We start from the raw sequence: 14,343 nt of genomic DNA on the forward strand, positions 1-14,343 counted from the left end.
ACCGCTCAACCGGGTCACCTGGCTAGCGAACGCAGAATCCAGTCGATGCTCACCCGATTTTGCGAGAGCATTGCAAAAACAAGACTTCACAATTGCTCGTTTAACTAGTTTGGAGTGGGCTGAACCAAAGGGGAGTACAGGTTTGTTTCCTCACGGTTCATAAGCCCACACACATGGTGAGCTGAAAAATTCCAAGGTCAAGAAATCTAATTAGTTCACAGCCACTTCATCCGTCAAGATTAGTGGTTGGAGGCCTTCTGAAAACAGACAAGATATTGAACATATATGCCTGATCGGACATATCTTGTGCATTGGTAAAAACGAGAAAGTCATCAAAATATCTGAAAATGCCTTCAACACTGGATCACTCACTTATGCGTTTCAACTCTTGGTCCCGCCCTGCGAGAAAAATATCGCTCAATACAGGAGCAACGCAGGAGCCAATGCATATTTTCGCCTCTGCACATGCCCGCTGTACTGTATATGCATTCGCTGCGCACAGCAATAAACTTTGTTGAAGTCGATCTGCACTTTGTGGTGTCTCGCCTTTTTTCCGTGTTCGTCTTTGCGCTCTGTGAATGTAAGCATGAAATACGAACTCGCCCAGAAACTGATTTTATGCCAAAAAATGCGCTCTACTTAGTTTTACAAGATTTACGTGGGCAATTGCTTGTATTCCAATGTATACTGCTGCTGCATACTATTGACGTTTCAGGCAGTTAGGAAATGAGATGAGTAAAAACCTGAGGCGACACTTAAGCTTGGCCGTAGTGGAGGATGACGCGATTGCGTTCATTGGTCTCTTCAGCGGCTAGGGGTCCTTTTTGCGCATCACTTCTATAATACTGATAGCGTTTCTTCCGCCATCACATAACACTTCAGGAATCAGAGTATAACACGATAGCAATAAAGTTTAATCTAGCGGAAAGGATGGTTGAAATTTCCGGAGCCCTTCACTACGGCGTCCCTCATAGCTTGAGTTGCTTTGGGACGTTAAACCCCAACAATCAAACAGACAGGGGCTCCTTCCTTGTTGCCTAGGTTCGTGGCTCCCTCCGGTGGGGATTGTGAGACCTATTTTTCTCTTACCAAGAAAGCTCTTGCGATAAATCATATTAGCTGCAACCTTCCATGGAGGGCAGGTGCCTCACAGTCCGGTGGGCAGGTTATGACGGCATCATAAGGCCCCGTGACATAGGTAGCAGGTAGGTCACCTGTTTTTTTCGCTCATAACGCCAACGAAGACGACGGCACCGATGTCGCCAGATTTTCTGCATAGAGGGAGCCTTACCGCTATCGCGTTGCATAGCCGAAGTCAGAGCTGCGAGTGCTGGAAAAGCGGCAAAATATCTAACTCGTGGAAAATAGCGAAAATCATGCTCATTCTGAAACCAGGCAAACCGCCGAGCCCAGAACACCTTAGACCAATCCCTCTTGCATCCTGTGTAGGGAAGCTACTGGAACATGTAGTGTTAAACAGGCTCACAAAGCACATAGAGGGAAATTAGCTTCTACCGGCAACCACGGTAGGCTTCAGACCCAATCTATCTACGCACGACGTCATGTTGCATCTTAAATAACACATTCAGGTTCCCAATACCCCGGCTAAAGACACCAGGGCCGTCTAGCGTTGGATCCGACGAAAGCTTTCCACAATGTAGAACACGAAGCCCTGCTAGCGGGGTTACAGGCTATCAAGCCGGGCAAAACAGCATGCAACTACGTTAAAGACTTCCTCTCAAACAGGCAAGCAATCGTTAACGGGGGAGACTTAGCTACAGACACGACAGAACTAGGTAGCAGGGGCACCCTGCAAGGGGCAGTAGTATCGCCGCTCCTATTGAATTTAGCCTTCTAGAGATCGCACAACGACTAAAACAGATGCCAAACCTATACCACGGCGTGTACGCAGACGAAATTACGCTATGGATAAAGAACGGCAGCGACGCGGAGGTAGAAGCGTTACAAGCAGGGGCCAGCATAGCAACCCAAGTTGCTAAAAAAGCCTGACTGGCCTGCTCTTCTTCCTAATTCGAGCTGCTCATAACCACTCCCCCCCCCCCCCCCCAGCCCCCCCTCCCATGGGCAGGGAAAGTCATCAAAACAAAATCAGTCTCAGGATAGACCACCTTGACATTACAACGGTCAAAGAAGTCAGGATCTTGGGAATGCGACTGCAAAGCTGTAGGCAAAAGTCTACCTTCATCAGAAATATCACTAACTAGGTTGACGAAACAGCTAGGCTCATTAAGAGAGTTACCAGCAAAAACAAAGGACTAAAGGAAAAAGAAACGTCAAGGTTCCTGCAAGCCTTTGTGCTTAGCCGCATATGCTACGCACTCCCGTATCTCCGACTCACGCAAAAGGAAAGAAATGGGACAGACGCTGTAAAGAAGGTAGGCCTGCGATGGGACGTTGCAGGCGACTATCGCAAGTGGACTCATGATAATCGCCTTATCGTGAACTTTCGCCACTTTTTAAGCGAGGCTTGTTTACACTCCTTCTTATAGCTTTCTTTCCCTTTTACATTATGCCTAATGGCAAACATCTCGAGTAAAAAAAAACAAATACGCAGGGCATACAAAACTGCTTTGAGACTACAACCCAACACTAGAACAGCTAGGCTCGTGTCTCTAGGCGTAACAAATACGGCAGAACTCACTGAGGGGCATTTGAAAGGGCAGATAACACGGCCCTCCAAAACGGCAGCCGGCAGACAAAATTCTAGAAACTGCCAACGTAAAATACAGACAAAACCAGAACACGAAGCTCCTCTCTTTGCGTCGATACTCGTTCGGACTGCACTCGGGGCTGCAAGTATGGTACTTTTTTTTATGTTGCTATCATTCTGAAGGAAATGTTCGGAATATTCCTCATAGATTCGGCCTCATTTTCCTCTTCAGGTTCGTATGCTGTACTCTCGGGGATTATGAGAATGACAGCTAAAATAAATCCACGCATAAAATCACTGCTGTCGTTTTCCACACGTAAACCAACTCCAATTTATCGTCGTACGGACTGTTCCTCTGTTAACACCGAAACGAAAACGAAGCGACATGAAACTGAATGAGTGTATTTATTACTGCCTAGGCAAAAGCCGTCATCTGACAGCCACCTTCTATTTATTTTCTAAGGGCTCGAAGAAAACACGATGAGATAAAGGCTAGATGCAGGCTTGTCAGCATCCCAAAGGCGTGCAATATAACATTGACCGCATAAAAAGAAACTGGCCCCGAAGACCTACGTGGCCAGGAACAAACAGAAGAGGCCCGGTGAGAAAGTCCGGCAGTCGAATTGACATTGCAGCTCGCTCTGTTCCAACCAGACCACAGCAGTGCTGCCACGTCTTGGAGGATGCCCTCCAGTCTTCGTCACTCTCTGCCCAATTGACCGCTGATCTCGGCGGCAGGTTTCTAAGAAGTCACCAACCCTTTTGCGGAGATGTCGGACTTCCCATTCCTAGAAATGGAAACAAAAGCAGGAATCATGCTGCGCGCGCATTGTCACGGCATTTTTGGGGCCCAACTCTTAGCTCTCTCATTTTAGGCTCCTCTCATGAAGTCTGCGAGATGCGCCCGTGCGAGCTTTGAGTAACAAGCTAACAATTTAAACATCGAAGCAATATAATTATTTTGGTTATTATCCTCCGTCTTCTACGTACAGCAAAACGTTGAGTTGGGCTAGTTGGCACGGATTTATAATAAATCAGCGCAAAAGACGACAGACTAGAGAAAGGAGAACACAGGACGAGCCCTGCCCTGTGTTCACTGCTCTCGTCATGTATTCTCCTTTCTCTGATCCATAGTCTTCTGCGCTGTTTGTCTTCTGCGTCAGGTACAACGTTGTGAAAGCTACGAATGTAGTCCGCATGAAAAAAATAAACGGAAGCGTATTATTCATCACTTTTTTTTGTGTGGGTGAGTTGTCTAAGACACAAGACATCTTGTCAGCAATTAGGGCAGATGTAATCAAGCTCAAGACAAAGCTATCATTCAGTAAGTAAGTATGGAGACAATGCATTTATTATCCTTCCCCTGCCACAAGGAGCTCACTACTTTTTAACACGGACGTAAGGAGCGCAAAGAAGAAAACTGGTTGTTGAGAAAAGGAAAATCTCAATAACTATCTCAACCCTCGGTGGACACCTCATCGCGAGAGACGGAAGGGAAGAAGATGGGTTGTTGTTGTTGCGACTGAAATAAGGATTTAAAAGAAACTGCACGGGCCTGCCTACTGGCTCGAGCTGATGTAATCCAGGGTTTGACGGAACGCCGTCTGGTCAGGTAGTAGCATGGTTGAACAATTCTTGGGCTCGAGCTGAGTCACAACCTCTGCCACGTGCAGATAGAGGAGAGTTGAAAGATACGAGAGGAGCGAGTTAGAGAACAGACGCGTGTCACAACTGCGTCCGCCGAAGCGACGACGCCGGCTGGCGGATCAAAAAAACAAGCTTCTCGCTCTGTGCTTCACTAAGTACTGTACCTAAATAAAGCCTATGCGTGGGGACACCAGAAGGCGCCAGAAAGAAACCGGCTAGAAGAGTGTGACACTGTTGGAGATTCTAGTATGGTACATTCTAGTATGGTACAGTGGAGATTCTAGTATGGTACATTCATACTCCAGGAGCCAGCTCGAAGACAATTCGGACTCTAACGACCATCAGTTAAATGGTATGGCGTACTTCACCGTGCTGAGTTCCATGGTCTCACGCAGGGTGTCCGGCAGGTCGACCCGGAATGTCTCGGGCAGGAATAGCACTAGCAGGGCGGCCAGCGTGTACATCGCCGCCAGCACGACCATGGGCACCGACTCGTGCGTGTTGCGTTTCTGGTGTTGGAAGCAAGAACAAGTATAGTGAATGTGAGCGTCATCATCATTATTAACCCACCATTTTATAAGCAGCCAGGCAATTAATAAGATAATAGGTTCTCTGAGGCAGAACTCCTTCCGCCTGCCGCTTCTAGTGTCCTGCGGCGGCATGATCAGTCCAGTACGCCATATCAGACTCTTCGAGTGTCATCCGTTCAGGGGATTGGATTCAAGTGCCGGCTTTACCTTACCATCTCTGCTCAGCATCGCCCATGTAATCTGATAATCCGAAAACTTTTCTAGAACACTTAACGCTGAACAGAGTACTTGACAAAACGGAACACACCAGGCAGGCATGAATGTGCTAGTGATGTTTCCGTTTCATGAAATATCTCCGTGGACGATGCATTGTTTGTTTTTCAATTCTCAAACCAAGAAGAAATACGCTAAGCAGAACCCCATCGACTGTTCGCCACAGAACACGTTCCGGCTTTACGTAGCTGCTGCAAAAAAAAAAATTGTACTTATTTTCTACGGCCGGCAAAGGCGCTATGGACATTCACCACGTGCCGAAGGCGCAACACCAACGGATGAAGACTGAAGGCCCAAAAAACAAAAAAAAAGCTCTGGTATGCCAAGATATACGTAGCGTGAGCAGTTACGTCACGTGGCTCTACACCGGTGGCAGCAGCGGCGAGCGCGCGCGGCGAGGCGCACCAGCTTTGCGCAGTGACGTCACTCGCTCCTCGCGCATGCGCAGTATGGTCGACGGAGGGAGCACGCGAACAGGCGAGACTTTGGTCAGTGTAGCTCACGCTACAAAAGAACCTTCATCCTTTATCGAGAGAAAAACGCCTAAAAAAAAGCGCGCGTAAACTGCCATCAAGACAATGTTCCGGACCATCGGGCAACGCGTGTTTTTTTTTACAAGTTTTTTTTGTGAAAATATACTTGAAGTGGCTCTTCACACCCCCTTTTTGCCTGATGTTGGAGGACACTCCGCTCGGTGGCAGATATTTGAATTGATCTGCTCTTTCACAGAGTGATTTAGCAGTGACTGTAATAAACCCATGAAGAATCTTTTTCAGAAGCCTGCAGGGTGATTACTATGAAATATGAAGTATTGCGGAGCTTGCTTAAGACGCAAGTGTTTAGAAAAAGCACGTGGAGAGCGTAGACTTTCAATGCACCTTATGATCATGACGTTCCTGAAAAGGGCACCGATGACAACTACCTCCATATTTTGTTCTTCTAAAAAAATCACTTAAAGGGACACTTAGGAGAAATTGAAGTTGGCTAGTATCGACAGAATACCAGCTCCTGATTACAAAAACGCCACTCATACTGACAACAAAGCTCTTGTAACGTAGAAAAGAGCAAGAACCAAAATACAGGTATCGCCGCCACAGGCCAAACTCGCAAGTACAAGCGTGATGAGATCATAGAACAAAACAGTGTTGCTAGAACGAATGGTTCTAGCAACACCAGGAACCGAGAAACCATGCATCACTGAGGCGCAGCCAATGCATGCGCAAATCTCCTTGATGTCGCCAGATGGCGCCACGTGCCCGGCTGCTACGCGCGCTCCTGAAGCATCGGGACAAATCAGCGCCCGTTTTCCGGCGGTAGGCGGGCTCCCGGTATTCCGCTAGCGGTAACAAGGTACACGGTATGCTAAAGGTGTCTATTTGCGAGAACTTCGTTGACGACTTCGAGAACGAGATCCATCGTAACGCTGGCAAAACGCCAGTGCAAACGTAATCGAAGCGACTGTAGCGACGGCCGCAATAGCCGATAGATGCCTTCAAAGTGCGGCCGGCGGTAGCTTTCTTTTCGGCTGCTGCTAGGCCGCACTGCTGGCAGCCAGAAATCACGGAGTCTGCGTTACGTCATGTGCACGTCATGTTTCACGTCTCTTAGTCCTCTGTCGTCATAGACGAATCCCAAGTTTGAACCAGAGCGGCGGGAAAAACTTTTTCAACTTCGAATCCAAATTTCTTAGAAATAAATGCATCTTTCGCTGCCGGCCAAGTGGCAACAAAGCCATGACATGCCGAACTATCGGATTTTACTATAAAAAAAATATTAATAGTGCTCTCCTCAGTGTCCCTTTAATTTGCCCTTCGTGGCCGTGTTGATGTTTCCTATAGCATTAAAAATGCAATTATAGCGGAGGAAATTGCATTTAAAGATTCAACATTAGTTTCCCCGGGCTGCATTTATACTCATGGCGTCAAAACCGAATGTTAAACTGTCGCTACCGTTCATAGATGACCAGCTGTGTAGCCTGTAATCATAGATCCGCGATAAAAACTGCTGTTTTTTTGTGTAAGCCGTCGGGGGCGGCAATAACTGCATACCATTTCTTGAGCTTTTTTTACCACATAAACGTTCTGTTCTCACAGTTAGTAGCCTTTTGTACCGTCATTGCCAAAAGTAACCGAGCAGCGATAGTTTGTTTCTTAAGCCACGTTTACATGAATGCGACAGAAGTCGACTCCAGTCCGCTTTTCGAGGGAAAGTACAAAGACGTCGATGAAGAGAGTAGAGGGCCAGTCGCGCCTTTCCTTTTCAAAACCTGCCCTTTCCCTCAAAAAGTCATCTGGAGTCGACTTTTGTCGCATTCATGTAAACCTGGCGCCTTTCGGTCTTTAGGGGTGCCGTGAAGGCTCTGTTATACGGATCAGAAGCAAAAACCTATTGCTCGGTTACTTTTGGCAAAGGGGAACGTGGTTCGGTTTTCGCTCGGTTACGTTTGTCATGACGAGAGCAATATTTTTTCGGTGAGACTCACTGCGCAGCCGCTACAGAATTGTTTCGTCATCGTAATGTGGTGGCTTGGCGAACCACGAGTGAAAGCTGGACAGGAGGTTCCACACGTAGTGGGCTTCCCTCACCGTTTCCAGAAGGAAAGGCACCACCGCAGAGCCGAGCCGGATGCCCATACGGGAGGCGCCCACGCCCATGGTGCGAAGCACGGTCGGGAACACCTCCGCGGCGTATATCCAGCTCAGGCTGAACGCCGTGGTGCACAGCGCTTGACCCACGAAGCCGTCCGCCCGCCGCAACCACACCACGGCTGCACCGTTCAGTGGACGCGGTTACCTGTTTTCGCCTTTGAAATTATGGTGGCGGTGGAAAACATTTATTGAAGGTTATTTGTAGAGGTTTGTTCATAGAATGACATCTTCGTTGAAATCAAGAGGAAGAAATGGGCTTGGGCAGGGCATGTAATGCGAAGGCAAGATAACCGCTGGTCCTTAATGGTAACGGAGTGGATTCCAAGAGAAAGCAAACGTTGCAGGGGACGGCAGAAAGTTAGGTGGGCGGATGAGATTAAGAAGTTTGCGGGGATTCAGTGGCGGCAACTGACAAAGGAAAGGATTAATTGGAGAGACACGGGAGAGGCCTTTGCCCTGCAGTGGGTGTAGTCAGGCTGATGATGATGATGATTTGTAGAGGAGAGTAGGGCCTAGCGTTCAGGGCCATCCCCTTACAAATTCAAGGAGAGGTCCCTAGTCCGGACCCCTGTGGCTTCCGCGGCAGCTCCGGCCCTAGCGACAAGGGCTCTTTGGCTCTCTAACGTATACAGCAGCCGAGCGGGTAGTCCTCCCAGCCCTATCGGGTAGGTGAGGGTAAAGATGCGCTAGACGTTTATACGTGGGTCAGCCTCGGTGTGCTCCTACGCCCGCAAAACAACCTAAAGTTGAATTCCTTCTTGATGTTCATTCGCTTTCATCAAACAGAACGTTGGCTGTGGTGTCAAAGGTGGCTTTGGGGCGCATTAATAATGAAAGAAACTGCAACACAATCGCTGATGAGCAGTTTTAATTCACTACAACGCTTAAGCCGGCCTCAAACAAGAGCCTTAAGGTTAAGAAACGGTACACTAGAATATATAACATTTTTTTGCTGCCCTCACGCGACCTGAACCTACCATTTATGTGAGAGGTTCGTTTTGCTGATGAAACGCAAACCGAAACCACATGCAGGAAATATTCCACTATATATTATTCCGCATTCGTAAGCCAATACCAGGGTGTGATTAATTTATTTTAATGTTTTATGCATTGTTACAGAGTATTAAAAATTTAGCAAGGATTAGCTCACCATGTTTTCAACTAAATTTGCTCTTCCTTCCGTAACACACTGTCATGGCTCGTTTGTTTTTTCGTCGTGCGAGAAAAAATATCCCCCCCCCCCCAAAAAAAAAAAATTAAGAAAACGGCCCCCGCCGACATGGCGCAGTGGCTTTGGCGCTTTGTAGCTACACTACAGCTTAGTAGCTTTGGATGATGATGATGATGATGATGATGCATGGTGATAAGCATTTAATAACATTTACAGAGAGGTTGACAGGGAAGCAGCCTTTAGTGGGCCGCTCCCCTTACAATACTAGGTGGAGTCCCTTATTCAGGGGCCCCATTGGTCTGGACCGCCACTCGAGCTCGCGGGCTTGTTGGGCCGTTAGGTCCAGGTAGCCGAGCAGGGCCGCCTCCCAGTCCTCTCGGGTAGGGGAATGGGTTAGGGGTCGAAGAGAAGGATTTCACTGCCATGCCGAGACTATGCGGAAGGTGTCAGCCACCTCCCGACAGAAAGAGCAGAGGCCAGAGAAGGAAGGATTGAAATGTTTGAGTACTGCCGGGCACAGTAGAGTGTTAGTATAGAGTCTAAGAAGTATTCTTTTGGCCCGCTTTTCCTAGGCCCTTGAGAGGAGCCGGGTACTGACAGTGCGAGTCCCGGTATGAAAAGATGTATCTTTGAATGTTAAGAGGACAGGTGTCCTGATCCAGATCGGGAGGGTATACGCCGGGGGCCCGGTTAATGAGTGCGCGGGCGGCCGGGTTGGCGGCCTAGTTCCCTGGTAAACCCTGGTGACCTGGAGTCCAAATGAAAAATCGGAACGTGGGTTCCTGATCCCGAGCTGCTTTTCTAACTATTTATTGTGCTGTAGGCGCTATCCAGCCCAGCTCATAATTCCGGCAGGCCCCTCGCGAGTCGCATAAGATGAATTTAGATTAAGGGTGGGAGGCAGCCAGGGCGATTGCTACCTCCGCCGCGTGGGTTCAGCTAGAGGCCTAAAAAGGGTAGCCATCCCCCTGTCTTTCCTCGTGAATGACAGCGGCCCCTGTAACAGTGGGAAAGACGACAGACCGAGCAAGAGGCAAGGCAACAAAGCTCTAACAATTCTGCGCTGTTAGTCAGCCCTGTGTGGTGTTGCCTCTTCCTTGCCTCTCTGTCGTTGCCTCTCTGTCGCACGTCACTCTGTTACAGTATTGCAAATTATAACCGATTCTCCCAACATTTCCGCCTCCGGAAGCTTTGGCGGGCTCTGTAGCTTCCGGCTGATCCCAAGCTCGAGGCATTTAATTCCAAATGTGGCGGCCCCATTTCGATACAGGAGAAATTAAAAATTTGCTGTGGCTTAGCTTGGTTAAGCCCGGTAATTGCGAAAGCAATATCCGTACGTACGCCATGGTACAGCTGGTAGTGTAGCTGGTGGTGGTGCTTGTGGTTAGACTTGAGGTGATGCATCGGTTATACAATCCAATCCATTCCATTCCAATCCAATCTAATACAATCCACTCCTATCCAGTCCAATCCAATGCAATCGAATCCAATACAATGTAATCTACTCTAATATAATCTAATCCAATCCAATCCAGTCCAATCCAATCCAATCTAATGTATTCCAATGTAATCGAATCCAATCCAATGTAATCTACTCTAATCTAATGTAATCTAATCTAATCCAATCCAATCAAATCAAATCTAGTCCAGTCCAATCTAATGTAATCCAATCTAATCCAACTAATGCAATCAAGGTCATATGAAGGTCAATGGTGGTCACCGCCGCGGCACGATGGTGGTCACCCTGGAAAGTGCAAGTAGTATTGCTTTCGCAATAAAATAAGAAACTACAGTGCACTCTGCGTTCGTTTTCGCCGCACGTTGAAGAATACTAGGTGGTCATATCCATCAGAGCCACCCTCCACGGCGTCCCTTAAAGCCCACATGTCGCCTCCGAAGGTTCAACCCCGCGTACCACCCACGGACGAACAGAATGGAGCAGGAAACCATGATACAAGCGCTCACTGTAGCAAATAAGACTTGTTGACAGCGGCAAGGACAGAGGCTGTATCCCGCACTGTGTCAATATACCTCCCTAATTCTGACAGTAAAGCTCCCAGCGATCCGTATATTAACTGCCAATCCTTCTCCAATCCCGCTGTTAAGATTTGTCTGGTTTATTCTCTCAAAGAGCGCATGTGCTTTAAGATAAGGTTGGTTTGGTTTATTGGGGTTTAACGTCCCAAAGCAACTCAGGCTATGAGGGACGCCGTAGGGAAGGGCTCCGGAAATTTAGACCGCCTGGGGTTATTTAACGTGCACTGACATCGCCCATTACACGGGCCTCTAGAATTTCGCCTTCATAGAAATTCAGCCGCCGCGGCCGGGATCGAACCCGCGTCTTTTAAGATAAGTCGTAGTGGAGGGATCCGGATAAATTTCGACCTCCTAGGGTTCATCAGCGCGTAATAACAATACACAGCACACGGGAAAGAAGGCAAGAATGAGATTGAGCAAGAAAGTGGAGGAAATGAAAAAGTGTAAAAATAAAAAATGTCCCGCTGTAATCCAGTTCTCACAGTGTGGGGTGAAAGCTAGGCCCAGGCAGCAGAGCGCAGATCCGATGTAAACCGCAGGGGTGGCCCTCCGCCTTCGGAACCATCGCACAGCGCTGTAGCAGACCAGCACACCGAGCAGGTCTCCGACTCCACCCAGTAGGAAACTCACGTAGGGGTCACCACCGATGCTGGTAAGGGACAGCTGGATGCCGTAGAACACGGCGCCTCTAGACACGCTGCGCATCGACACGAAGCACAATATGTTAATCACCACGTATAGTGAAAAAACATCAATTCACCAGAAAAAATTACCGAAGACACTTTGGAAATTCTAAAGTGTGCTTGTCGAAAGGCTCGTCCGTTCTGCCTCCCTTGCTTTCGCATTTGGCGACATCTTCAGTGAGCGCATGCGCAATCGCTCCTTGTTCTTCTGGCGTTTGGTGTTGGGGGAATCCGGCGTCCGCTGCCGCTTCGCCGTACCGCTTGTCGCGGAATCCCTGGGCCGCTTCGGAGCCATGCGTCTCACTCATTCGACTACAACGAGACGTCTGCCTAGGGAGCGGCGGTGCAGCTGCCACCACCGACGCAAGCGCGCGCTCACTCTACCTTTACTGTGTGACGTCACGGTTGCTATGCACAGCTGCGCCCCCCACCGGCGCGCCGGTTGCTAAGGAGGGGAGGAGGTTGCGCCGCTGCGCGGAGGAGAGGCCACAGTTGGCACGATTCCAGCGCACGGACGGACACCGCGAGCATGATTCATTAAAGGCTTTCGCCTTAAAAACGCAGTCGTGCAACTTTGTCGTGTGAGGCCGAGAATCCTATCTACCTGTCTTTCCTCTAACGTCTCCAGCCTTCCCTATGTTCTATTCTAACAAAGGACAGAACTACACCCCACAGAAAGATCGAGATGGCCGTCCTTTTACTGCCTGTCGTTTTCGCGCTCGGCACAGTGTCCTACCCTGCTGAAAAAAGTTGTATGATGCAATAAACTCATACAGTTTATCATCCAAATATCATAGAGTTGTCATACAAATCATAGAAAATTTTCATACAAATGTCATACATTTCTGTAAAATCATACAGTCATCATAGAAATGTCATAGAATATCATACAAATTGTGTGATATATCATTCAGATTGCATGATATTATATGATGAAGCCTCTGTGAGGTTATTGCATCATATAACTTTTTTTCAGCAGGGTAGCCAAGCCTGACAGGCTCATTATGTCATGAGAACAAGCTTAGGCCACGTAGGTGCTTCACGTAGTACCAGCAGAGTTAGAGACATATTGCACGTGTACTCACCAGCCGTAGATCAGGATGAAACTGTAGCAGCGCACTTTGGGAAATCTCACGACGTCAGTGTAGTGCACTTTTTCAGCCTCCTCCTTCTCCTAGACGAATTTATGGCAGGGAGAGAAAAAAATTAAGGATAGAATTAGTTAAGCCCAAGCAGTGGTGGGTCTTGTTGGAATTCACTTCAGAGCGACAAAGCCAAGTCTGGTCGCTTCCCACTTATAACGGCCAGTTTTCTTCGGTTTCTGGACACTAAGAGTCTACTACCGTGGTGCTATGCAGTTCCAGCAGTTCAACTACTCGTTTACTCCTCTGTTGTAATCTCTTATCTTATTGCCTTCCATTAATCCTCATATGTCTCTTTACTTATCTGTGCGCGAAAATAAGAGTATTCATGATGGCTAATGTTTCATTGAACGCGGGAACGGGTACTGAACGCGGTAAACATCGTGGCAAAAAGCGAAGCCCTTGTCGAAAGGGCACCCACGTTCTTTGCACCGTTCTTATGTTCACGCTGTGCAAACCAGGAAAGGTTCAGGCGTTGATTTATGAGCTAGTGGCCTCTTGAGACACAATTTTCTTCTAAACACCCAGTGAACACATGTTTAAAACAGCTTCCAACCTAGTTTCCTATCTGCATAAGATCTTTGCAAGTTTGACTTTAAAGCAGCCCTGTGAAAGCTGAAAAATTTGATCTCAGCTCTGAACATTAGCCTTAGAGGAAAAGTGGCACGGTTTTCAGGTGACTGTAGCGCATATGGTATGGCTACAAAACAAACAATATTTTCCGAGAATGACAACACGGACCCTGTAATGCTGGCAAGGCGTATTTTCAGACATCCTTCTTTTCCTATATGCAGAAATTGGATCGGAACAAAGACTTTCAGCGTTTGTCGTAGAAAGGATACTTTTTTTACTGATGTGCCATAAAATAATGCACAAACCTCATACCTAAAAGGAAACTTCTTCAAATTTCTTTGCCACATATTTACTCGATTCCGGCTTTGTACCGAATATCAAAACTAACTTTGCGCCAAGGAATAAGGAACTGTGGTTAAAAAGGGGTTTTGAAAGCACAACTAGTTTTCTAACATTCAATTTAAAAAATTGGCAGTGGCTTAGCTGTGGTTTAGCCTGGATATACAAGTGAAAAGGTTCAGTTACGCTTGGTTTGACGTCATCGCTGTCGCAGTTCGCGCACAAGGCACTGGGAGCACCACGATAACGGTGGAGGTGTTCGATCGTCCACACACTGCTTGTACGGAGGGGGAGGAGGAGCCGCGCGTTTAGTGAATACGGTCTGTCTTAGAAGGTTGCTTTAGAGATATGTACTGTGGTGTCCATTCCTTTCGGGTGTACACCAAGATATGAGAGACAGGCATTTCCTTCCCTTAAAACCAATTTTCATTGCATTTCATTTTCCTTAAGGCCCTTACGGCGCGGTTCGGGTATCCACCGAGATATGAGAGAGAGACAGCTCTTATAAAAATGGCCTATAGACTTTCTATATGCTTTTTATAGACTCTATAGCCATCCTATAGACTTTTACTTTCGTCTATAGACTGTCTATAGAAAGTCTATAGACTAAAGTCTATAGCTGCTTCAAT

The 14,343-nt window shown here is 47.6% G+C and overlaps 1 pseudogene; it reads right to left on the minus strand.

Moving 5' to 3' along the window:
• Positions 1–4,659: 4,659 nt before the first annotated feature.
• Positions 4,660–14,343, minus strand: part of LOC149347506 (organic cation transporter protein-like) — a 32,848-nt pseudogene continuing 23,164 nt past the window's right edge.

Source organism: Amblyomma mixtum, chromosome 4 (assembly GCF_055824585.1).
Source record: "Amblyomma mixtum isolate Tamu chromosome 4, ASM5582458v1, whole genome shotgun sequence".
Taxonomy (NCBI): Eukaryota; Metazoa; Arthropoda; class Arachnida; order Ixodida; family Ixodidae; genus Amblyomma; species Amblyomma mixtum.